Source organism: Oncorhynchus keta, chromosome 35 (assembly GCF_023373465.1).
Source record: "Oncorhynchus keta strain PuntledgeMale-10-30-2019 chromosome 35, Oket_V2, whole genome shotgun sequence".
NCBI classification, from domain to species: Eukaryota; Metazoa; Chordata; class Actinopteri; order Salmoniformes; family Salmonidae; genus Oncorhynchus; species Oncorhynchus keta.
Window position 1 is genome coordinate 48207519 of NC_068455.1, and position 26999 is coordinate 48234517.

The 26999-nt window shown below is 41.9% G+C and overlaps 1 pseudogene; it reads right to left on the reverse strand.

The window, feature by feature from the left end:
* Nucleotides 1-26524, reverse strand: part of LOC118368577 (G protein-coupled receptor 137Ba-like) — a 72195-nt pseudogene extending 45671 nt beyond the window's left edge.
* Nucleotides 26525-26999: the final 475 nt, after the last annotated feature.

A 26999-nucleotide genomic window follows, 5' to 3' on the forward strand; every position in this document is an offset into this window, starting at 1 on the left:
CTTCAAACATAAAGATATAAAACAGTATTTTTTTTGTGAAGAATCAACAACAATTGGGACACAATCATGAAGTGGAACGACATTTATTGGATATTTCAAACTTTTTTAACAAATCAAAAACTGAAAAATTGGGCGTGCAAAATTATTCAGCCCCCTTAAGTTAATACTTTGTAGCGCCACCTTTTGCTGCGATTACAGCTGTAAGTCGCTTGGGGCATGTCTATCAGTTTTGCACATCGAGAGACTGAACATTTTTCCCATTCCTCCTTGCAAAACAGCTCGAGCTCAGTGAGGTTGGATGGAGAGCATTTGTGAACAGCAGTTTTCAGTTCTTTCCACAGATTCTCGATTGGATTCAGGTCTGGACTTTTGACTTGGCCATTCTAACACCTGGATATGTTTATTTTTTAACAATTCCATTGTAGATTTTGCTTTATGTTTTGGATCATTGTCTTGTTGGAAGACAAATCTCCGTCCCAGTCTCAGGTCTTTTGCAGACTCCATCAGGTTTTCTTCCAGAATGGTCCTGTATTTGGCTCCATCCATCTTCCCATCAATTGTAACCATCTTCCCTGTCCCTGCTGAAGAAAAGCAGGCCCAAACCATGATGCTGCCACCACCATGTGGGGATGATGTACTCAGGGTGATGAGCTGTGTTGCTTTTACACCAAACATAACGTTTTGCATTGTTGCCAAAAAGTTCAATTTTGGTTTCATCTGACCAGAGCACCTTCTTCCACATGTTTGGTGGGTCTCCCAGGTGGCTTGTGGCAAACTTTAAACAACACTTTTTATGGATATCTTTAAGAAATGGCTTTCTTCTTGCCACTCTTCCATATAGGCCAGATTTGTGCAATATACGACTGATTGTTGTCCTATGGACAGTCTCCCACCTCAGCTGTAGATCTCTGCAGTTCATCCAGAGTGATCATGGGCCTCTTGGCTGCATCTCTGATCAGTCTTCTCCTTGTATGAGCTGAAAGTTTAGAGGGACGGCCAGGTCTTGGTAGATTTGCAGTGGTCTGATACTCCTTCCATTTCAATATTATCGCTTGCACAGTGCTCCTTGTTTAAAGCTTGGGAAATATTTTTCACAAAAAAAAATACAGTTTTATATCTTTATGTTTGAAGCCTGAAATGTGGCAAAAGGTCGCAAAGTTCAAGGGGGCCGAATACTTTTGCAAGGCACTGTATATATACATATCTGGGGAGTGACAGACAGACAGGAGTGTGTTTGTGCACACAAAATGTAAACACATGACTCCCATAAGCAGGTCAGTGAAACACACAACACTGTGTGTGTGTGTGCGTGATTGAGAGAGAGAGCGAGACAGACAATATACAGTTGAAGTCAAAAGTTTAGAGAGAGAGAGAGAGGCAGGGGGAGGAGGGTGTGTGTGTGTTTGTTGTTTACTAGATCTGAATGTCAGCAGTGAATATAATGAAGCTTAAGCAATGTCCATACAGACATTTTCACTGTTAGGTGTCAAGCAAAGCACTTGAGAACTCACCACAAGCGTACCAACGTTTTGGATGCCCCTCTATCCTCATATCTTTTTCTCTTAAGTTATTCTTAAAAGGGAAAATTCCCCACCATACACTATTTGGGGTGTTTTTTCCAGACTTTATGATTATGCACTATAGCATTTTTTATTTGTATGATATCAACAGTTGAATGAGTCTGCTGTCATGAAATATAAATTAATGGAGTGTTTTGTTGTAATTATTGTGGTCTTTGTGTTTCGCTGACTGCATGATGACGCTAGCAGAGATTAGATATGGTTGTCTTTGTTCAACTGAGCCAATCAATCTGCCAGGATATTGCAGGATATCTAGGTTGACTCATTTTCTATGGCTTTGTGAAGACTACAGCTTTACGGGAGCCCTACTTCCTTGTCCAATTTTCTTCCCACCCCCTAAGGCAGGGTTTTCAAAACAGGGGCTGTACTAGTTTCTACAGGTTGACAGGAGCTGTTACTGTACAATGATTACCTAAGATTTCTCAATAATTACAATGGTCGCTTCTGATGATTACTTTTTCCAAGAAAAGCTGGAAAGAGGAATCTTTTACATAGACATTCACTCACAGGATAGTTCATAAGGTACACCTATCTAGTACCAGACTGGACCCCCATTTGCCTCCTGAAAAGCCTGAATTATTCAGGGCATTCTACAAGGTGTCAGACACGTTCATTGCTCAATTGGTATCAAGGGACCACCGCCAATAGCCCGCCTGTCTGCTTACATAATTATTGCCAATCTCCTTCGACCTCTCTAATCAACGAGCTGTTTTGGCCCACAGGACTGCCGCTGACTGGATGTTTTTTTGTTTGTAACACCATTCTCAGTGAACACTAGACACTGTCACGTGTGAAAAGCCCAGCAGGTCAGGCCTCCTGAGTGGCGCAGTGGTCTAAGGCACTGGATCGCAGTGTTGCGGCGTCACTAAGCGGCATCACTAAGCCTAGGGTTCGATCCCAAGCTGTGTTACAACTGTCTGTGACTGGTAGTCCCATTGGGCGACTTACAATTGGCCCAGCATCGTCCAGGTTAGGGGAGGGTTTGGCCAGGGGGCATTACTTGGCTCATTGCAATCTAGCAACTTTTTGTGGTGGGCTGGATGCCTGCAGGCTTGACTTCGGTTGTCAGTTGAACGGTGTTTCCTCCGACACATTGGTGTAAGCAAGGTTTGGCGGTCATGTTTCGGAGGACGCATGACTTCACCTGTGCCTCTCCCGAGCTTGTTGGGGAGTTGCAGTGATGAGACAAGATCGCAATTGGATATCATAACATTGGGGAGAAAAAGGGGGCAAAATCATAATACAAAATAATTAAAAAGCCCAGGAGGGCGACCGATTCTAAGATACTGGACGATCATACCACGCTCAAAGTCGCTTAGGTCAATCATATTGCCCAATTCTAAATTTCAATAGAACAGTGTCTGCCTGCTTTATATAGCAAGCCACGGCCACGTGATTCACTGTCTGTAGGAGCGATCCATTTTCGTGAAGGAGGTGGTGTACCAAATGAATTGGCCGGTGAAGGTGGTGTGGTTTTCATACAAGCCCTTGCACACCGTTTTTAGTTTTTATCTGTATTGTTGTCTATCACTTGTTTTATTTGGTGCAAATAAATCAAATTACACTGAAGAGGAATTGAAACAGTGAGAACAAGAATTGCGAGACCAGCAAGCAGCGGCTCCTGATCCTGGAGAGCCACAGTCAGACACTGACTGGTGGTGTCTATGCGGGTGCTGTCTAGCCATGCCAACAGAAGAGGAATGTCTGTGCTGCAACACATTTGATCGGGGACAGTTCTTACTGAGGGTCACTGCAGACCCCATGGATCATGTGTGACAGACCATCGAAGTTCAGATGCACATATGGATAGAGGGGTACTGGAGACTTCTTCAGAACCTCCAAGATCAACTGGCTGCAGCAGCCTAGAACCAGCTGGACCAGGAGGACAAATGACAAAGAAGTCCGTTTTTTTTGCTGTCGGTACACATCTAGCAATATAAGTACTCTTTTTACATGAGGCAGTGTTGTTCAGTGCAGTACAATTCCATGATTTGGATCTTGGATACTCCAAGATGGCGTAGCAGTCGGACGTGTGTTTTGTCTTGTCCCGTCCTGTCTAGTGTAAATATAGTTTTCTTCGTTTTTTTTCTGTATATATTTCGTACATATTTTAATCTCACTTTCCAACTAGAGCTGAATATACTCTCCTGCAACCCGCATCACCCAATGTGGTACGGATCTGCTTTTTCTATACTTTACTTTAGAACCGGAACCACCATCAGAAGCTAGCCAGCTAACTAGCTACTAGCTAGTACTCAGTTAGCCATTGCTAGCGGTCTTCAAAGCTAACTAGGACACCAGCGCGACATCAACCCAGAGCATATCAGACTGCTCTTTCTCTACCACATCTCCGGATTCCTACCGCCAGCTCTGAACCTTTACACCGGATCATCGCAACTAGCTAGCTGCAATCCGAGTGGCTACTCCTGGCTAACGTCTCTGTCCCAAAACAAGCACCAGTTAGCCTTGAGCTAAGCCCATCTCCCGACTAGCCGAAGAGGCCCAACAATACCTCTTTTGCCAATTGGCCTGGACCCTTTACTGCCGACACGGAGCCCCGCCGATCCATCACGACTGGTCCGCCGACATAATCGTCCGAGGTGGTTTCAACAGGCTTTTTCGTTGCGACACCGCCAAAGATCCATCTGCTGGCCAAGGCCCGCGAGCTTTCTGAAACGCTGTGTCTCCAGCTCACCTAGCGTACTAGAGCACCTGTAGCATACTCCTGGGCTACAATTACCCGGGCCCACGACCGGTCTGTCGATGTCACCGCATGAAGAGGAATAAACAGACTCACCCCATCGCGACGTCCCCAAAGGTTAGATCTCTAGCCCTCGCTATCTCCCTGCTTGCTAATTCGGCCTGCTAACGGCTAGCTTGTCTAGCCCGGGCCTACAAACTGTTAGCTTGTTAGCACAGGCCTGCTAACCATCTGAATCACCGCATCCCAAACACTCTGAACCCATTTACTTTCTATCTCTCTTTGATTTTTATTTTGTTTATACCTTCCGGAAACCTGCCTCACCCACTGTGATACGGAATCGCTATTACTTTTAATTTTTATTTTATTTTTATGACACACTCAAGAACCTCCAGACGCTAACCAGCTAACTAGCTACAAGCTATTTAGTCATTGTTAGTTTTTTTTAAAACCTGGATAACACTCGCCAACCCAGCTTCCCTGCCCATCCACCGCTGCCCCCTGGACACTGATCTCTTGGCTACATAGCTGACGCACGCTGGACTGTCCATTAATCACGGTACCCCATTCTGCTTGTTTGTTTATCTGTCGGCCCAGTTGCCTAGTCAACGCCATTTTACCTGCTGTTTGTTGTGCTAGCTGATTAGCCTCGCCTACTGTTTTTAGCTAGCTTTCCCAATTCAACACCTGTGATTACTGTATGCCTCGCTGTATGTCTCTCTCAAATGTCAATATGCCTTGTATACTGTTGTTCAGGTTAGTTATCATTGTTTTAGTTCACAATGGAGCCCCTAGATCCACTCTGCATACCCCTGTTACCTCCTTTGTCCCACCCCCACACATGCGGTGACCTCACCAAGTACAACCAGCATGTCCAGAGATACAACCTCTCTCATCATCACCCAGTGCCTGGGCTTACCTCCACTGTACCCGCACCCCACCATACCCCTGTCTGCGCATTATGCCCTGAATATATTCTACCATGCCCAGAAACCTGCTCCTCTTATCCTCTGCCCCCAACGCTCTAGGCGACCAGTTTTGATAGCCTTTAGCCGCACCCTCATACTACTCCTTCTCTGTTCCGCGGGTGATGTGGAGGTAAACCCAGGCCCTGCATGTCCCCAGGTACCCTCATTTGTTGACTTCTGTGATCGAAAAAGTATTGGTTTTATGCATGTCAACATCAGAAGCCTCCTCCCTAAGTTTGTTTTAATCACTGCTTTAGCACACTCTTCTAACCCTGATGTCCTTGCCGTGTCTGAATCCTGGCTCAGGAAGGCCACCAAAAATTCAGAGATTTCCATACCCAACTATAACATCTTCCGTCAAGATAGAACTGCCAAAGGGGGCGGAGTCGCAGTCTACTGCAGAGATAGCCTGCAAAGTAATGTCATACTTTCCAGGTCCATACCCAAACAGTTTGAACTACTAATTTTGAAAATTACTCTCTCCAGAAACAAGTCTCTCACTGTTGCCGCCTGCTACCGACCCCCCGTCAGCTCCCAGCTGTGCCCTGGACACCATTTGTGAATTGATCGCCCCCATCTAGCTTCAGAGTTTGTTCTGTTAGGTGACCTAAACTGGGATATGCTTAACACCCCGGCAGTCCTACAATCTAAGCTAGATGCCCTCAATCTCACTCAAATCATCAAGGAACCCACCAGGTACAACCCTAACTCTGTAAACAAGGGCACCCTCATAGACGTCATCCTGACCAACTGGCCCTCCAAATATACCTCCGCTGTCTTCAACCAGGATCTCAGCGATCACTGCCTCATCGCCTGTATCCGCCACGGAGCCGCAATCAAACGACCACCCTCATCACTGTCAAACGGTCCCTGAAACACTTCTGTGAGCAGGCCTTTCTAATCGACCTGGCCCGGGTATCCTGGAAGGACATTGACCTCATCCCGTCAGTTGAGGATGCATGGTCATTCTTTAAAAGTAACTTCCTCACCATTTTAGATAAGCATGCTCCGTTCAAAAATGCAGAACCAAGAACAGATACAGCCCTTGGTTCACTCCAGACCTGACTGCCCTCGACCAGCACAAAAACATCCTGTGGCGGACTGCAATAGCATCGAATAGCCCACGTGATATGCAACTGTTCAGGGAAGTCAGGAACCAATACACGCAGTCAGTCAGGAAAGCTAAGGCCAGCTTCTTCAGGCAGAAGTTTGCATCCTGTAGCTCCAACTCCAAAAAGTTCTGGGACACTGTGAAGTCCATGGAGAACAAGAGCACCTCCTCCCAGCTGCCCACTGCACTGAGGCTAGGAAACACGGTCTCCACCGATAAATCCATGATTATCGAAAACTTCAATAAGCACTTCTCAACGGCTGGCCATGCCTTCCGCCTGGCTACTCCAACCTCGGCCAACAGCTCCGCCCCCCGTAGTTCCTCACCCAAGCCTCTCCAGGTTCTCCTTTACCCAAATCCAGATAGCAGATGTTCTGAAAGAGCTGCAAAACCTGGACCCGTACAAATCAGCTGGGCTTGACAATCTGGACCCGCTATTTCTGAAACTATCTGCCGCCATTGTCGCAACCCCTATTACCAGCTTGTTCAACCTCTCTTTCATATCGTCTGAGATCCCCAAGGATTGAAAGCTGCCGCAGTCATCCCCCTCTTCAAAGGGGAGACACCCTGGACCCAAACTGCTATAGACCTATATCCATCCTGCCCTGCCTATCTAAGGTCTTCGAAAGCCAAGTCAACAAACAGGTCACTGACCATCTCGAATCCCACCGTACCTTCTCCGCTGTGCAATCTGGTTTCCGAGCCGGTCACGGGTGCACCTCAGCCACACTCAAGGTACTAAACGATATCATAACCGCCATCGATAAAAGACAGTACTGTGCAGCCGTCTTCATCGACCTCGCCAAGGCTTTCGACTCTGTCAATCACCATATTCTTATCGGCAGACTCAACAGCCTCGGTTTTTCGGATGACTGCCTTGCCTGGTTCACCAATTACTTTGCAGACAGAGTTCAGTGTGTCAAATCGGAGGGCATGCTGTCCGGTCCTCTGGCAGTCTCTATGGGGGTGCCACAGGGTTCAATTCTCGGGCCGACTCTTTTCTCTGTATATATCAATGATGTTGCTCTTGCTGCGGGCGATTCCCTGATCCACCTCTACGCAGACGACACCATTCTATATACTTTCGGCCCGTCATTGGACACTGTGCTATCAAACCTCCAAACGAGCTTCAATGCCATACAGCACTCCTTCCGTGGCCTCCAACTGCTCTTAAACGCGAGTAAAACCAAATGCATGCTTTTCAACCGATCGCTGCCTGCACCCGCATGCCCGACTAGCATCACCACCCTGGATGGTTCCGACATTGAATATGTGGACATCTATAAGTACCTAGGTGTCTGGCTAGACTGCAAACTCTCCTTCCAGACTCACATCAAACATCTCCAATCAAAAATCAAATCAAGAGTCGGCTTTCTATTCCGTAACAAAGCCTCCTTCACTCACGCTGCCAAGCTTACCCTAGTAAAACTGACTATCCTACCGATCCTCGACTTCGGCGATGTCATCTACAAAATGGCTTCCAACACTCTACTCAGCAAACTGGATGCAGTCTATCACAGTGCCATCCGTTTTGTCACTAAAGCACCTTATACCACCCACCACTGCGACTTGTATGCTCTAGTCGGCTGGCCCTCACTACATATCCGTCGCCAGACCCACTGGCTCCAGGTCATCTACAAGTCCATGCTAGGTAAAGCTCCGCCTTATCTCAGTTCACTGGTCACGATGGCAACACCCATCCGTAGCACGCGCTCCAGCAGGTGTATCTCACTGATCATCCCTAAAGCCAACACCTCATTTGGCCGCCTTTCGTTCCAGTACTCTGCTGCCTGTGACTGGAACGAATTGCAAAATCGCTGAAGTTGGAGACTTTTATCTCCCTCACCAACTTCAAACATCAGCTATCCGAGCAGCTAACCGATCGCTGCAGCTGTACATAGTCTATAGGTAAATAGCTCACCCATTTTCACCTACCTCATTCCCATACTGTTTTTATACTGTTTTTATTTATTTACTTTTCTGCTCTTTTGCACACCAATATCTCTACCTGTACATGACCATCTGATCATTTATCACTCCAGTGTTAATCTGCAAAATTGTATTATTCGCCTACCTCCTCATGCCTTTTGCACACATTGTATATAGACTGCCCATTTTTTCTACTGTGTTATTGACTTGCTAATTGTTTACTCCATGTGTAACTCTGTGTTGTCTGTTCACACTGCTATGCTTTATCTTGGCCAGGTCGCAGTTGCAAATGAGAACTTGTTCTCAACTAGCCTACCTGGTTAAATAAAGGTGAAATAAAAAAATATATATTTTTTTTTTAAATGATCGATCCAGCCATAACGGGGCTTGCTAGTACAACTACAAGCCAAGCTAGCCAGCTTTGTTTGCTATACCTAAAATGTATTGTATCCTAATGTCATGGCTAGCTAGCCTCAGTGCATCTCATTAGGAGCAAAACTGGATACATTTTTGAAGGTGATGACAAATAGTGAAGGAATGACTTCGGCTTTATGACTCATATTAGCCTGAGTAACTATACCTGTGTGTTGTAGCCAGCTAGCTTACGTATGTCTGAGACGTCTCATTCTGCATCGTGCTACTACAAAAGGAATTCAGACAGCACACAATGGTTGCCCATGAAAGTCTAATTGCATTTTTTTCATTCTCTCAAACATTCTCCACTTGGTGGCCTACAGATTCTTCTTGGGAGTTTGTTCTACGTGGGGAAAAGCTAGGCAGAGGACACCAAATCGCATTGCCTGCATTGTTGGGGCCATTTGAGCAATGAAAGGTTCCATAACAAATCGCCACTTGTATAAAATTGATTCCAAACACCTCACTAGACCCCCCAAACACACCATATGCAAATTTGCTTTGTATAAGTGTCATATTTATTATATGCGTTAGCAGTATATTTTTCTTCCACTATATACAGTGCCTTCAGAAAGAATTTATACCCCTTGACTTATTCCACATTTTGTTATGTTACAGCACAGGTGTCAAAACTCACGGAGGGCCAACTGTCCGTGGGGTTTTCGCTTCTTCTTGTACTCCACTGTGTTACAGCCTGAATTCAAAATTGATTCAACATTTTTTTTTTCTTTACCCATCTCCTTCCTGAGCAGTATGATGGCTGCGTGGTCCCATGGTGTTTATACTTGCATACTATTGTTTGTACAGATGAATGTGGTACCTTCAGGCGTTTGGAAACGGCTCTCAAGGATGAACCAGACTTGGAGGTCTACAATTTTTTTCCTGTGGTCTTGGCTGATTTCTTTTGATTTTCCAATGATGTCAAGCAAAATTTGAAGGTAGGCATTGAAATACATCCACAGGAACATCTCCAATTGACTCAAATGATGATCAGAAGCTACTAAAGCCATGACATTTTCTGGAATTTTCCAAGCTGTTTAAAGGCAGTCAACTTAGTGTATGTAAACTTCTGACCCATTGGAATTGTGACACGGTGAATAAGTGAAATAATCTATCTGTAAACAATTATTGGAAAAATTACTTGTGTCATGCACAAAGTAGATGTCCTAACCGACTTGCCAAAACTATAGTTTGTTCACAAGAAATTTGTGGAGTGGTTGAGAATGCTGTTCATGGACTACAGCTCAGCGTTCAAAATCCTAGTACTCTCCAAGCTCATCCCTAAGATAAGGACCCTGGGACTGAAAACCTCCCTATGCAACTGGATCCAGAACTTTCAGACGGGCCGCCCACAGGTGATGAAGGTAGGCAACAACACATCTGCCACACTGACCCTTAACACGGAGGCCTCCTCAGGGGTGCGTGTTTAGTCATCTCCTGAACTCCCTGTTCACCCATGATTGCGTGGCCGGATGACTCCCAACACCAGGTTTGCAGATGACACAATGATGGTATGCCTGATTACCAATGACAATGAGACAGCATATAGGGAGGTCAGAGACCTGGCAGTGTGGTTTTCCTGTGACTACAGGAAACAAAGGGCCGAGCACACCTCCATTCACAATAACGCGGCTGTAGGAGAGCAAGTCAAGAGTTTCAAATTCCTCAATCATGGTCCACACACACCAACACAGTCGTGAAGAGGGCACGACAATGCCTCTTCTCACTCAGAAGACCGAAGCGATTTGGCCCTCAGATCCTCCAGAGGTTTTACAGCTGCACTATTGAGAGCGTCATGATTAGCTGCATTACCACTTGGTATGGCACCTGCTTGGCATTCAACCTCAAGGCGTTACAGAGTATAGTGCATACGGCCCAGTACATCACTGGGGCCGAGCTCCCTGCCACCCAGAACATCCAAACCAGGCGGTGTCAGAGGAAGGCCCTAAATAAAAGTGTCAAAGACTCCAGCCATTCAAGTCATGGACTGTTCTCTCTGCTACCGCACGGCAAGCGGTACCGATGCAAAGTCTGGAACCAAAAGTCATAAGAATGTCTTAATGTTAATATAGCTAACCAGACTATCTGTGTTGACCCTTTTTGCACTAACTTTGACTCAACACTGCTACTGTTTATTATCTGTCACTTTTTTTTATCTTATTCCTAGGTACAGTATATGTACAGTGCATTCGGAGTATTTAGACACCTTGACCTTTTCCACATTTTGTTATGTTACAGCCTTATTCTAAAATTGATTAAATTGTGTTTTTTTCTGCATCAATCTACACACAATACCCCATAATGAAAAAGCAAAAACTGGTTTTTAAACATATTTGCAAATGTATTAAAAAAAAAAAATTAAAAATGGAAATATCACATTCAAATAAGTATTCAGAACATTTACTCAGTAGACTTGTTGAAGCACCTTTGGCAGTGATTACTGCCTCAAGTCTTCTTGCGTGTCACAATACAAGCTTGGCACATCTGTATTTGGAGAGATTCTCCCATTCTTCTCTGCAGATCCTCTCAAGCTCTGTACAGAGTATCTCTCTGTACTTTGCTCCGTTCATCTTTTCCTCGATCCTGAATTAGTCTCCCAGTCCCTGCTGCTGAAAAACATACCCACAGCATGATGCTGCCACCACCATGTTTCACCGTAGGGATGGTGCCAGGGTTGTCAAGATTGTTTCTCAAGGTCAGAGTCCTTCAGGTGACTATTGGCAAACTCCAAGCGGGCTGTCATGTGCCTTTTACTGAGGAGAGTCATCTGTCTGGCCACTCTACCATAAAGGCTTGATTGGTGGTGTGCTGCAGATATTGTTGTCCTTCTGGAAGGTTCTTCCATCTCCACAGAGGATCTCTGGAGCTCTATCAGAGTGACCATAGGGTTCTAGGTCACCTCCCTGACCAAGGCCCTTCTGCCCCGATTGCTCAGTTTGGCAGGCCGGGCAGCTCTAGGAAGAGTCTTGGTGGTTGTAAACTTCTTCCATTTAAGAATGATTAATGCCACTGAGTTCTTGGGGACCTTCAATGCTGCAGAAATTGTTGATACTTTTCCCCAGATCTGAGCCTTGACACAATCCTGTCTCAGAGCTCTACAGACAATTCCTTCGACCTAATGGCTTGGTTTTTGCTCTGACATGCACTGTCAACTGTGAGACCTTATATAGACAGGTGTGTACCTTTCCAAGTCAAGTTCAGCCAATTGAATTTACCACAGGTGGACTCCAATCAAGTTGTAGAAACGTATCAAGGATGATGAATGGAAACAGGATGCACCTGTGCTCAATTTCGAGTCTCATAGCAAAGGGTCTGAATACTTATGTAAATAAGGTATCTGTTTTTTAAATTTAATATCAATTTGCGAAAATCTCTAAAACACTGTTTTCGCTGTGTCATTAGGGGTATGGTGTGTAGATTGAGGATTTAAAAAAATTAAATCCATTTTAAAATAAGGCTGTAACAAAAATGTGGAAAAGGGGAAGGGGTCTGAATACTTTCTGAATGCACTGTACATATCAACCTCAATTACCTCGTACCCCTACACATTATTATTACATGTTTTACTTTATTATTTCTATATTTTTTTTCTCTCTGCATTGTTGGGAAGGGCTCGTAAGTAGCATTTCACCTGTTGTTTACAAAGCATGTGACATAACATTTCATTGATGACCACATCCAGCAATTCCAGGAGGAGAAACAAACAACATTCTTGAATCCTTGTGTTCCGAATGAAACAAACAATATCGGTGTATCAGAGCTCTGTTGGACTGGCCTGGCTACCCACTTCCACTGTGTATGTAGAGTGAAGTTGCCCCAAGACACTCATCTTAGGTCAGTTTTGTGTTTTCCCCAGTTAAGGTTAAGGTTGGGGAAGCTGATCATTGATCCTAGGGCTGCTGTCCCTGTACAGGGATCAACATCAGCGGAAATTTCAGAGTGACAACTAATAGTACTCCGTACAACTCAAACTTTCATTAAAACACACATGCAGGGTACTCAATTAAAGCTACACTCGTTGTGAATCTAGCCGACATGCAACCCCCGAAATAACCAAAGGGGACGTAAACAAAATAATTAGCGTAGCCGGTGCTACACAAAACGCAGAAATAAAATATAAAAACATTCATTACCTTTGACGAGCTTCTTTGTTGGCACTCCTATATGTCCCATAAACATCACAATTGGGTCTTTTTTTAGATTACATCAGTCCATGTATACCCAAAATGTCCATTTATGAAGCCCGTCTGATCCAGGAAAAAACTGCTTTCCAAAACGCAACATACTTTTTTTAAATTAACAAAGTTGCCTATAAACTTTGACAAAACACTCTAAACTACTTTTGTAATCCAACTTTAGGTATTAGTAAACGTTAATAATCGATCAAATTGACCACGGGCCGATCTGTATTCAATAGCAGCAAGTCTTGAAATCATGGTCCATATTCTCCCTTTCATAACTTCCTCCGGTGTACTCGACGACAGGAATTGCCTATTTCTCATTTGACCAAGGATTAACTTCAACCCAATTGCCAAGACTGGTGACATCGTGTGGAAGCTGTAGGAACTGTAAACTGGACGCTATCTATTTTCCCTTGCCATAGACAATTCAGAGACTGGCGGAGTGATATTTGTTGTGTTTTTTTTGTGAACAGTTTTCCTTGGGATTTTGCCTCCTACACACGTTCTGTTATAGTCACAGACATCATTTAACCAGTTTTATAAACTTCAGTGTGTTGTCTATCCACACATACTAATCATATGCATATACTATATTCCTGGCATGACGAGCAGGATGTTGAAATTTTGCACGATTTTTAACAAAAAGCTGCTAAAATTCACAGCCTCTTTAAGAGGCTAGACCTAGGGGAACCTTCACCCCAGAGAATATCCCACAGCCACGTCTGTAGAAGTCAGAGGGCTGTGGCTGCCAATACTGTGCCATGGTGCCAACTCTGGCCTAGTTGGTTACACATTATTTCACAAAACCACTTAACACCGATCCAGAGTAAACAACGGTGGTGAAACAAAATCTTCATGACACCACTGGTTTGTTTTGGAGTTTGGGTATTCTCCTTGAATCTTGAAGTTCTTAAATCTTCTGCTCTCAGATCATCAATATGGTCAGGACTTGCATGCCGAATCTGCCTGAGTAGACGGAGTCAACATATTACATCTCAGTCTTTCCTGAAATCCACAGTCGGAACTCATTATCTTGCAAGGAGACATCAGCTAACTTGTTGACACTTGTTTATTCTCAGGTGTTTGAAGAAGAGTGAATCCCCTAAGAGTTGTAAAGGCTGCTTTTTAGCATCTGAATCAATATTTCTCCGTTCGGATTGAGAATGACATGCATTTTGATTTTGAACGAGTCTGTCGTCAAGCAGGTACCATTTAGCTCTCTCTCTCCCCCCTCTTTCTTCCTCCATCTGCCCTTTTATAACATTGAAAGAGAGGGAGAGAGAGATAAATTTAGCTTTCTCTATGCTCCTCTTCACTGTTTCGTAAGCCACATGTCAGCTGAACTGTAATAGCACAGAGCAGCCAACAGGGCTCCGGTAAATGCATGCATCAGGCCTGATGACAACTTGCACAGATCACATGCATTGTGGAATGGCTGTTAAATGCAAACAGTTGGTATTTAACCTCTTGAACCTATGGGGGCACCATTTCATTATTGGATAAAAAACGTGCCCGTTTTAAGCGCAATATTTTGTCACAAAAAGATGCTCGACTATGCATATAATTGACAGCCTTGGAAAGAAAACACTGACGTTTCCAAAACTGCAAAGATATTATCTGTGAATGCCACAGAACTGATGCTACAGGCGAAACTAAGATGAAACTTCAAACAGGAAATGAGCAGAATTTTTGAGGCTCTGTTTTCCATTGTCTCCTTATATGGCTGTGAATGTGCCCTGAACGAGCCTACGCTTTCTGCCGTTTGCCCAAGGTGTCTGCAGCATTGTGACGTATTTGTAGGCATATCATTGGAAGATTGGCCATAAGAGACTACATTTACCAGGTGTCCGCCCGGAGTCCTTTGTCAAAATTGGTGCGTAATCTCCAAGCTGCACGCATTCATCCATGTGATTCAGGGGAGAGAGGAGACCTCCACGAACGATATATAATCGAAGAGATATGTGAAAAAAACCTCAAGGATTGATTCTAAACAATGTTTACCATGTTTCAGTCGATATTATGGAGTTAATTTGGAAAAAAGTTTGGCGTTTTGATGACTGAATTTTCGTTTTTTTTTGGTAGCCGAACGTGATGTACAAAACGGAGCGATTTCTCCTACACAAAGAATCTTTTTGGACAAACTGAACATTTGCTATCTAACTGAGTCTTCTCATTGAAAACATCCGAAGTTCTTCAAAGGTAAATGATTTTATTTGAATGCTTTTCTTGTTTTTGTTAGCCCGCTCAATGCTAACACTAAATGCTACGCTAGCTATCAATACTGTTACACAAATGCTTGTTTTGCTATGGTTGAAAAGCATATTTTGAAAATCTGAGATGACAGTGTTGTTAACAAAAGGCTAAGCTTGAGAGCTAGCATATTTATTTAATTTCATTTGCGATTTTCATGAATAGTTAACGTTGCGTTATGGTAATGAGCTTGAGGCTGTATTCACAATCCCGGATCCGGGATGGCTAGAATCAAGAGGTTAACCTGTAGTAACACCCCATCCCGTGAATGGGACCGTTATCATCTGACACTAATTAGCATAAAGCAACAGACATAAATATTCCTAGAAAATATTGGAACACAGCTTAGCCTTTTGTTAATCACCCTGTCATCTCAGATTTTCAAAATATGCTTTACAGCCAACGCTAGACAAGCATTTGTGTAAGTTTATCATAGCCTAGCATAGCATTATGCCTTGCTAGCAGCAGGCAACCTTGTCACGGAAATCAGAAAAGCAATCAAATTAAATCGTTTACCTTTGATGAATTTCGGATGTTTTCACTCACGATACTCCCAGGTAGACAGCCAAAAATTATTATTTTTGTCGGTGAAATAGCTCCGTTTGTTCTTCACATTTAGCTGAGAAATCGCCCGGAAATTGCACAAATTGGTACATTCACAGCTAAATAGGGAGTCATTGGAATGCAGCGCTTTCAAAACCTGGGGCACTTCCGGATTGGATTTCTCTCAGGCTTTCGCCTGCAACATCAGTTCTGTTATACTCACAGACAATATCTTTACAGTTTTGGAAATGTTAGAGTGTTTTTTTATCCAAAGCTGCCAATTATATGCATATTCTAGCATCTTTTCCTGACAAAACTTTTTTTTCAAAAATGAAAATACTGCCCCCTAACACCAAGAGGTTTTAAGGCACAGTGAGCGATAATGCATTTCCGCCACACAACCATGAAAAATATATTGGTCATCACTTTGCCCCCTATCTCCTGGGATTAGGTAGGGGTGGAGGAGGACACACACCTTATGGAAGGGACTCCAGCCCTAGTTTGCCATTGATGGAATGTAAATGTTATAAAAAATAACAGAAATTAGCCAATCATCAACTGGGCTGGATTACCACAATTATTATGTATATTATCATGTTACAAATATTTCAATTAGAAGAACTGTCATCATATGGACACAAATCATCGACTAAGTTGGGCATGTGTGACCTGAAAAGTGCAACAACAGGTACCAACTCACAATGAACATCCTTTGAACAGATCATGAATAATTGGCGCATCCCTCTATGAGGTCATTGCCAATTGCAACGCAAAGCTTCCAGGTGAGAACTAACGCCTCCCTCACACAACAACCACCCAATCCACTATGAACATCCTTATCCATCTTTACAAGAAAGGCTCTGTATTTTGCCAATACATTTGAGAAACTTCAGATGATTCATGCTATATATGTGAGGCAGAGGGCGAGAGCGCTTTACTTCTCTCTTATACTGCAATCCCCTTTGGTTCTGCCTGGAATAGGCCTAGTAAAGGACTGAGAAAGGGTGATGTAATGCTCCTGCAGCTCCGTCTGATTGGCTACCGCGTTTAAATGTCACCTCGGCACAGCCCTGGCAGTATCAGTGTGCAAGTTCCGCTTCGCTTTGCTGAGACTCACACACCTCTCTCTTTGCTCCTCTCCAAGCGAAACAAATAAACACTGACAAAGTCAGCTCGGACAGGACAGCTGCAATGGACTTTGGCCTATGCCCCACAGAGGCTGCCAGTACTGCCAGCTCTGGGACACAGTAGGGATTGTCCTAATGTTTTGAGGGATGCTGTTGTTGCTGTGCGCAGTGAGCTAGTGCACAGTGGAACAAAGACGAGAGAGAGGGAGTGTGAGAGGGACTGCTGTGGCCTACATTGAGAAGAAAATTTAATGGGAACCGAGCATCAAAGTATTTTCAAGTGGGGGGTCGCTTCAGACAACCTAGGTTTTGGCTGTGGGAACCAGGGGAATAGTCTCGTGATTGTCAGGAGATTTTTGTGATTGCAGATTCTAAAGCCAACCCTGCAATCTACTATTTTCAATGGGATTTGCCTATACATAATTATAGAATATACAAAACATTAAGAACACCTACTTTTCTGTGATGTAGACTGACCAGGGGAATCCAGGTCCTTATTGATGTCACTAGTTAAATCGACAATTAATTCAATCATTGTAGATGAAGGGGAGGAGACTGGTTAAAGAATAAATGTTAAGCCTTGAGACAATTGAGACATGTGTTGTGTATGTGTGTCATTCAGAGGGTGAATAGACAAGACAAAGATTTAAGTGCCTTTGAACGGGCTATGGTAGTATGTGCCAGGCGCACCGGTTTGTGTCAAGAACTGCAACGCTGCTGGGTTTTTCCACGCTCAACATTTTCCCGTGGGTATCAAGAATGGTCCACCACCCAATGGACATCCGGCCAACTTTTCAACTGTGGGAAGCATTGGGGTCAACATGGGCCAGTATCCTTGTGGAACGCTTTCGACACCCTGTAGAGTCCACACCCCAAATTTATTGAGGCTGTTCTGAGGGCAAAAGAGGTGGTGCAACTGAATATTAGGATTGTGTTCTTAATGCTTTGTCCACTCAGTGTACATGACATGATTTTAGCTTCTCTACACTGGCTACCAGTCACCTTTAGAATAGATTTGATTTATATTAATGTTTAAGGCTAGGCTCAGTTTAGGCTCTTCCTATATCTCAGATCTTTTTAAAAAGGACGCAGCCTGCGATCCTTTGGCAGGGCACTGATGACCAGAGGAGAGCAGGCTTGCAGATTCAGTCCCTCTTTTTATATCCTTGTTGAAGACAGAGTTTTATATTACGATGCTGTAAAGGTAAATTTTTAATGTTTAATTTAATATGAATTTTTTTATATTGTTTTTTTCTGTTAGTACCAGGGTTTTTTCTAATGAAAAAAAGGGCTTAGGTGGTGGGTGTGGCTGGGGGAGTGGCAATAAGCACTGACGGTGAGCCAAATTGGAGGCAGAGTAAAAATAATGTTAGCATTTTTAAGCCAATTTCATACAATTCTAAAAAGCTGAGAGCCATTTTTGGCCATTTTAAAGCAAATGTGGCCCGTTTCAGGAAACTAGGAGTATGTTGAGGGTCGCTACTTCACAGGAGAGCCATTTGAAAGTAAAAAAAAAAAAAATCATCAAAATGTGTTTTTTGGCAGAAATGCCTTTTCGAACATGGTCATGTGCCTTAATAACAAACTTGTATGCCATCTGTAAATTGTTAAATTACGAGCCTAGTTGGTTTAGCCACAGAAAAAGTCAGCAAACTTCCCGCCAGCCAGGATTGGCTGAGATAATGGGTGGGCTGGACATGCCGAGAGAGGAGTTTGGATTGGTCTGCCATACCGCACGCTTCTGTCTATTTAAGATGGTCAGTATGTCTAGGTAATCCTGTCTAACGCGGCTTTAAAAAAAATAATTCTGTAGTATAACTGCATACGCCGAATGTCAAGTTAAAGTGTACTGTTAGCTAGCTAACATTAGCTGGATGGCTCGCTAGCTAACGTTACGTGTATGCTCTCCACTTCCTGGAGGACAGAGTTTTGAAATCAGTGGAATTCGAGTATGATAGCTAAGGAGATGGAGAAAACACCTTGTCTCCAGATAACATCTTTAAGCTAAGGGCAACCATGGATCCGACAGGAAGCACATCCATCCATGATGTATATGGGTAAGATAGTTTAGCTAGACTTTCAGATATTAGACATTTCTAATTTTAACAGAAAGTGGTTTTATTTCAAGTGTAAAGTTAGCTAACTGACTCGCTAGATAACGTTACCTGTATGATCATATTATTAATTTCTCAGAGCCATTTGCTTGACTAGTTATAGCCTAATGTTAGCTAGCTAACATTTAACCTGGTTGGTTAGCTACCTGCAGATTCATGCAGGGTAGTAACGTGATGAGTTGGGATTATGGTTCATTGTTAAGCTAGCCACATGTCTTAACATAAGACTCCAATATGCAAGTATCCATTTCAATAGAATGTCACTGCAACAACTGTTGATAGACGTACTAGCTGGTAAATTCACTCTGGCTATCTACTCCGATTTCAGACCACGGGTAAGATAGTCTAGCTAGATACATTTTCAGACATAACACATTTCTAATGTTGACATCGTCTTTTCATTTTCATTTAAAGTGTACTGTTAGCTAGCTAGCTACCGGTCTTAACAAAAGACACTCGTCTGAGTGTGCCAGAGCGCAGAATAACTGATTAATTTATGAATGCTCAACACACAATACTTATGTGTCTGGAAGTAGCTTGCAAGCTAGCCAAAGTTAGCCAGTTAGCTTGGGTGCTTGACTGCAGTTGTGAGGTCAGAACGTTCGGATCAACCCTACTCCTCGGCCAGAGCATCCAGTGTGCTCTCTGAACGCTCCGAGAGCGAAATGCTCTGAATTTACGAACACCACAGTTGCAGTCACCAAAGCTCTGGAAAACATAACAGCTTAACCAGCTCTGCTAGGGTGAGTAATGTTCAGTGAGCTGTTCTCTCAATTGTGTCTGGAAGTAGATAGAAAGTTAGCTTGGGTGCTTGACTGTATATATATATTTTTTTATTATTATTATTAACAAAAATAAAAATAAACGGAAATATACAAACAAGAGTACATAAACCTAACAGTGGGGGTATTTCATATAGTTAACTTTTTGACAAATTGAAAAAGTATGGAAAGCATTGTTTTTTTGTTTTTACACTTACTGATAGAATTGAAATATGATTTTGAAATTACCCTAAACAATGTGAATAGGAGTTTGTTCTCCGCCCACTTCATTTTATGGATAAAGAATCTGCCATGAAAAATAAACAAATTAACAATGAAAGTTAAATCCGTGTCCATAAAATTAGGATAAAAATAAAACAGAATATCTGTCATTCAAATTAACATTAATTTAAGTTTATTTTAAAATAAATCTTCTAATTCACTCGAAAATCTTGACATAAGAACAGTCCCAAAATAAATGGTCAAGAGTCTCTGGGTCACAACCACAAAAGACACATATGTTATCTATAGCTATTTTGAAACTGTGTATAATAAAAGGTCTTTACAGGGGTGCTTGACTGCTTTTAGTACAGAACGCTCGGATCAACCCTTAAAGAGATGGTTGGGGCTAAAGCTTAAGAGTGTGTGAACGATACTGAATGGGTGTAGAGGGGCTCTCCAGTAGTAGTACCAAAACATTCAAAGCGCATTTTCTCTTACATGTTTATCAACTTTCAAAGCAAAATTACTTTCCCATTGTTCCTCAACTGTAGAGTATGATATACCATTGTGGCTCTACTTTAATCCAATGTAAAAAAATGTTTTTAAAGAATTTCAAATTTTGCTACATAAGACCAATTAGAGCCGCTCGGTCACAAATTTGGTAAAATTCAAGAAGATTTTGCCATATTTAAAGTTAGCTTCTACAATTCTATGCATTTTACCGTAGCTAATGCTATGTTCTTTGCAAAAACATAACAACATGAATACTGCTAAATTCATTGTTTTCAATTCTCCAGGTCTAGCTTTAATTTTGGTGATTGTTAGTCCTCAAAGAGTATTACACATTTTTATTAATTATTGTTTCTACATACTTTATATTGTGATTTAGTCATTTAAGTTAACACAAAGCATTTTAGCAGCCCCAAAAATGTATTGAAAAAAATAAATAATATTTTACACTGATTGGACAGTAGTACTTTTATTTTATGATGTGAAGAACTTTGTTACTTGTATTGAAAAGTACTATTCAATTATTAATTTTTTATTATTGTGATTAGAGTGCAACACCCTGGCCGTGCCGGAATATCCATATTTTCGTTCTAAATAGTAGGCCGTTTGAGAATGAAAAAAAAAAAGTTTATTAGTCTGCGACATTTAGAAAATTGGGTATCCTTTAGATGCCATACTAATTTCAGCTTTGACAGCAGCTGGTCAATTAGATATGGGGATGCGCTACCAAAATCAATGAATAGCGGGAAACAACGCAATTGCCCATGAAGCATTCTCAGCATGCGTAAATAGAATGTTTAAAAGTATGCGATATTTCAGAAATCAAGTATGGTTTAAATGGCAGGATGTTATACTTATTTTGGCTCTTGATCTAGTAGAATCCGATGCACAATTTTACACAATGCATTGGAAGAGGTGGGCTGCGAGTGATAGGCCCTAGTTCTCCTCAAGTAGCCAACAACAGAACTAGGCTACTTAATTGGGAAGATGCCCGAAGCTTCTGCGGTGGTGTTCTATTGTAGGCTAAGTAGTTTTTGTTCTCCTTATAAACATTCACAAGTATTGCATCATAGACTATATCTTTGAAAAAATAAGTAAAATGCTGTATTTATTTTTACCCAAAGTAGATTTCTGTTTTCTCACTGAAAAGTGTTTATTTTTCTCTTGGTCTTCGTCAGAGCTTTTAAACAAAATACTAAACCCCCTTTTGATTTCTGAATGTGTCGCACCAGGGACTCCGGATGGGGCTGGGTTACTGATGTCATGTTAATCAGTCCTTTTACTTTGAACATATGGATTGTTTTAGTTTTGTAGGCTGGACTACCTACTTAATTATTGAACTTATGGATCAAGCCTTAGCATTCTGATCTCGTTCACAATGATCAGTGCTTTATTTTATTATGTTGCTGTCCAGCGGTTCTAAATTTGCGATGCACCTGACCGTCCATATTTTTCTGTGCAATAGCCTTTTGATTTGAACATTTGAAAAGTTTTGGTCTGTGTACTAGGCTATTAGATAGATCGATTTAATCTAACAGCACTTTGCTTTCACTAATACATATGATGAAACGGAACCAAATGATCAGTTTATGTCTTATTTAAATAGGATATATAGGCTTTACACAACAGGTGGTTCTAATCCTGAATGTTGATTGGTTAAAACTGCATTCCAGCCAGTGTATATCCCACAAGTTTACCACCGGCTAAATCTATGACGTTAAAATTCCTATTTACTCTGTTCCATCTGACTGCGCAATCTACTGTCTCAGCAGCCCAGCCAGGCAATTTATAAACTTGATCTGTATAAACCTTGCCGTCTGTCTCTCCGACATTTGCAACATTGTTTCAATATTCAAATTCAATCTCCAGCTGTCCAATAGTAATCAACGTGTCAGGACGTGACAGACAGGCAGGCAGAGTTTCTCAGCCAGTAGAAATCATGAATCACCTGGCATAATTTTTATGAATATATACAAATAAATGCCAATTGAAAAAAGGTCAAACTAAACAAATTGCAGCTAGTTTGCAGTCTTTCCAGCTTCAGTTTGAAGTGATTGTGTTAGCTGTGTTGTTGGCTAGCTCCTCTGAACAACCATGTCCTGACAAGAGAACACATTTTCTATGCCAGGTGAAATCGCGCATCATTAGGTCATTGTTATGGATGTATCCAAATGATTGTGACTGGAAAACAGCTTGAACAAATGCAAATGCAGCTACTGTTGTTATTCTGGCTGCACTGTTTGACGTGACTGAAAGTTAGACGTACTTGACTAACTAGCACGCAAGGGATAAGAACGTTGCCAGCCAGTATGGCAATGGAACATTGAGAACGAACGACTGGGTCGCGTCCAAAGATGGAGAACAAAAAAACTGAACGACTGGGTCGCGTCTCTGGCAATCGAACCGATAGAATGACCAGCCAGCTTGGGTAGCAACACTAGATTTGTGTCGGAACCGTATCTTGTGGAAGGATGAAATAGTATGAATACATTTATCTAAATAATGTTTTTAATTAAAATATGCTAATCATTATTTGAATATGTTGGTAACCCATTGTATAAGAGTGATAACGCCCTCGAAGCCCGGTGTATGGAAGATATATTGGTACGGTTTGTCAGCCATTGTGCTTAACAAGACCTATGCTAATATATAGACTAAAACTGGCATCTCAGGCATTATCATGTAAATATGGTCTACTACGGTATAGTTCGAATGTGATGGGCTGGTTATAGGCAGCTTTTAACTTCTCTAGGGTAAGGGGCAGCATTTGGAATTTTGGCTGAAAAGCATGCCCAAATTAAACTGCCTTCTACTCAGGCCCAGAAGATAGGATATGCATATAATTATGCATTATTAAGTATATTTGGAGGGAAAACACTAAAGTTCCTAAAACTATTAAAATAATATCTGTGAGTATAACAGAACTGATTTGGCAGGTGAAAACCTGAGACAAATCCATTCAGGAAGTAGGATTTTCATTTATTTATTTTTCTATTCATTGCCATTACAGTATCCATTGACTTAGGACTCAAATTGCAGTTCCTATGCCTTCCACTAGATGTTAACAACAGTCTTTAGACACTGTTTCAGGCTTGTGTTCTGAAAAATGAAGGAGTAAGAGCAGTCTGAATGAGTGGACCCTGCCGTGTCACAGAGCTTTTCATGTGCGCGACCGAGAAAGTGCCTTTCTTGTTTACCTTTTATTTTGACAGCGTTATTGTCCGGTTGAAATATGATCAATTATTTAGGCTAAAAACAACCTGAGGATTGAATATAAACATCGTTTGACATGTTTCTATGAACTTTACTGATACAATTTGGATTTTTTTTGTCTGCCTGATGTGACTGCGTGTGCCTGTGGATTACTGAAGAAAACGCGCAAACAAAACTGAGGTTTTCTGATATAAAGAGAGACTTTATTGAACAAAAGGAACATTTATTGAACGTCTTCTGAGTGCAAACATATGAAGATCAAAGGTAAGTGATTCATTTGATCTCTATTTCTGACTTGTGTAACTCTTCTACTTGGCTGGTTACTGTTTGTAATGATTTGTCTGCTGGGCTATGTTCTCAAATAATCGTAAGGTATGCTTTCGCGGTAAAGCATTTTTGAAATCTGACACAGTGGTTGGATTCACAAGAAGTTAATCTTTAAAGCTATGTAAATTAGTTTTATCTTTTCTGAATTTTTATAATGAGTATTTCTGTATTTGAATTTGGCGCCCTGCAATCTCACTAAATGTTGTCCAGGTAGCGTCCCACATACCCTAGAGGTTAAAGGCAGCCTGAGTCGGCCTACAACTCTATTCCTATTCTATTCAGTTTAGAGAAATTCCTCATATTGGAAATTAGCTATTATCAGGCTGGTTAATGCGATGCATGTCTGTTGAATTTCGAAAAGTCCACCCGCACTCGGCCCCGCCCCACATACTCAGCTACTGCGTTGCGACCGTGGCATACCTTTTACAAAACAGTACCTTCTAATCAGTATGCGACGATGAGTAACTAGTATGTAGTTTAAGTATGTAGTATGCATACTACATACTCAGTCCGGCTTTAAACCTACTCTTGAAAGTTCTAATAGTAGAATGCACAAGTGCAATTTTGAAATTGGGAAGTACATCATCAGTTGCTCTTGTGATGTTAGTCATTGCATACCTTAGAGAGCTATTGAAAACTTTTCAGAAAGGTCCAGATCAACTAGCCCATGTCAGCTAACGTTTTTTTATTTCGGTTTATTAGCCCATAGATATTGTTTCAATTTTTTTGTCACTCAAATATCACATGAATATACACTAGACATTGCATAATTTATAGCACCACAAGAAAGTTTGCTTTAAAACTGCTACATTTTCTTTGCACCCATGAAGAAAATTATAGGATTGCTGGAAATACGCATTAAACCTGCAAAATTACAGTTAACAGCAAACAGTTTGCTTCATGAACAGTGCTTGTGCTCATAGAAATAGATGTGGCGTAAGATTGCAAAGGGGGGCCCCGAATGAAAACATTTGAGAAAACCCTGGGCTAGCCTACCTGGTCTAGATTTGAAATCTAATGAAGACTTCATTTGGATAAAGCAAACATCTACCAGATTAACACACAGTTTTCACTTAAGACTCACGTGACATTGTGAAATCTCTGTAAATTATTACAGGGGGGCCATACTATGTATGAAATCTGGTGTTTTTATTACCAAATGCACAATTCCTTCCAAATCTGCCTCACTATATAAAATGTGTTTCTGATTCTGACAAGTGTCCCAGAGAAGGTGAAGAAGTGTGAGGCAATAATGTACCTAATGGGGTCCCAGGAGACCTAATCAGGTTGTGAGAGGCTGAGAGCACAGTGGGTCTTGGGGGTGCTGGTGACTGTCACCCCCAGCTTTGAGCTTCTGTTCTTGCCCCAGAAACATACATGACCGTCTCAAGAGAAGATCAGATACTGGGCATTTGCTGTTGTCAACAACAGCACTGACTGGGCTGGAAGATATTGTTGTTCACTTTTGCAGAAATATAAGAAAACAGCCAGGACGGGATTCGTGATAAAGTGACATTATCAGGACAATAGAAGGAGTTGTTTGTCAAAGCTATTAATCTGAGCATTTCTATATCACTGAATCAATATAGTCCTCTTTAAGAGTTAAGGCACAACAAGACATGTCTGCACCATCCAAGGCTAATGGATTAATTGCCATTATATGCATACTGTCAACAGACATCTTCACTCATAAATAAAGCATGAAACGACATGTCCAAAAAAAATGATAATCACGTTTAGTTGATTTACTTTTGATTACTTTTGACAGTGACAGGCAACATGAAAATCATGTCTTCGCAACATCTGAAATCACATGTATCAATATAGAACATGCACTTTACTTACCTGTGCAAAATAAAGATTGAGCAGACACAGAGTGAAAAATTGAAGGCATACTGGAAAACAGTACAAAAGCCAGTAAGGGAAATGCTGCAACTGGTTCGCTTGGACAACGTTCTTGAAGTAGAATGAAAATAATGTAGTCCTTAGCGCTGACCACAGCAAACAGAGAAAAAGAAAGACACTCTGGTAGCTGAAGCGCTTGTGTCCATAACGCAAAATGAGCCAAAGTTGCAAGTAAACAAACACAAAAAGCAGGGAATATAGGATGGTATACACAATGGTGAGTCCGAGCTCCACAGACGGAGGAACCGCAGCTCGAATCGGTTCATCACTTGAGTCAGTTACAGACGTGAAATCACTGAGGCTGACCTGATTATCTGTCAAAAACATAGCGAACTGATAAATCTAACATCGACGACTTAAATAAGCATATCTAATATTTAATTCTAAAATAATAAAAAGGTCAAACTTTTGATGTAAAAAAAAACCTACATAAACGTCCACTGAAAAACAATAGCTCGAGCGCATCAAATCAACTGCCCTAACTAAAACGAATGGTTAGCGATAGCATGTGTGCAACTTTCTACCATGGATGACTTTACAGCTAGGTATAAAACTGAAGACAAACAAGAAAACACTCCAGGGGACACCCCCAATCTCCGCACAGCAGCTCCCCCGTGCAAAAGAAAAATAACTAAGAGGGAGAAAAGGGGGCGTGATGCAGGGAGCGGGCAGCTGAGAGTAGCGGTTGTCACTAGTTACCCCACCCACAAAGTCAAAATTGGCAATATCGTCAAAATTAATGAAAACAAAAATGAGAAGGTTAGGTTTAGGCATAGTGTTAGCAATGTCGTTAAGGTTATGTTTAAGGTCAGGTTTAAAATAAAATTTTAGGAAGATAAATTGTATAAATGGGCGGGGTTTAAGACTTGGTGGCTGTGGTAACTAGTGACGACCAAGCGACGTTGCAGTTTAGGGGCCGCCTCTTGACCAATAACCGTGCACTGGCTCCCTTCCAACGCCATCTTGGCTCCCTTTTGATCACATTCTGCGTTGAAATGATTCACCTAGAACCAAAATGGTGTCCAATTTCAGTCGAAAACCCCTTCTAATAATTCTCTCTCCACCCACTACTTCATCATTGGTCAGTGTGGTGCCCAGCCTCCAGAATCTTTATTTTTTTAATTGGTTTGCAATGATGTCAGT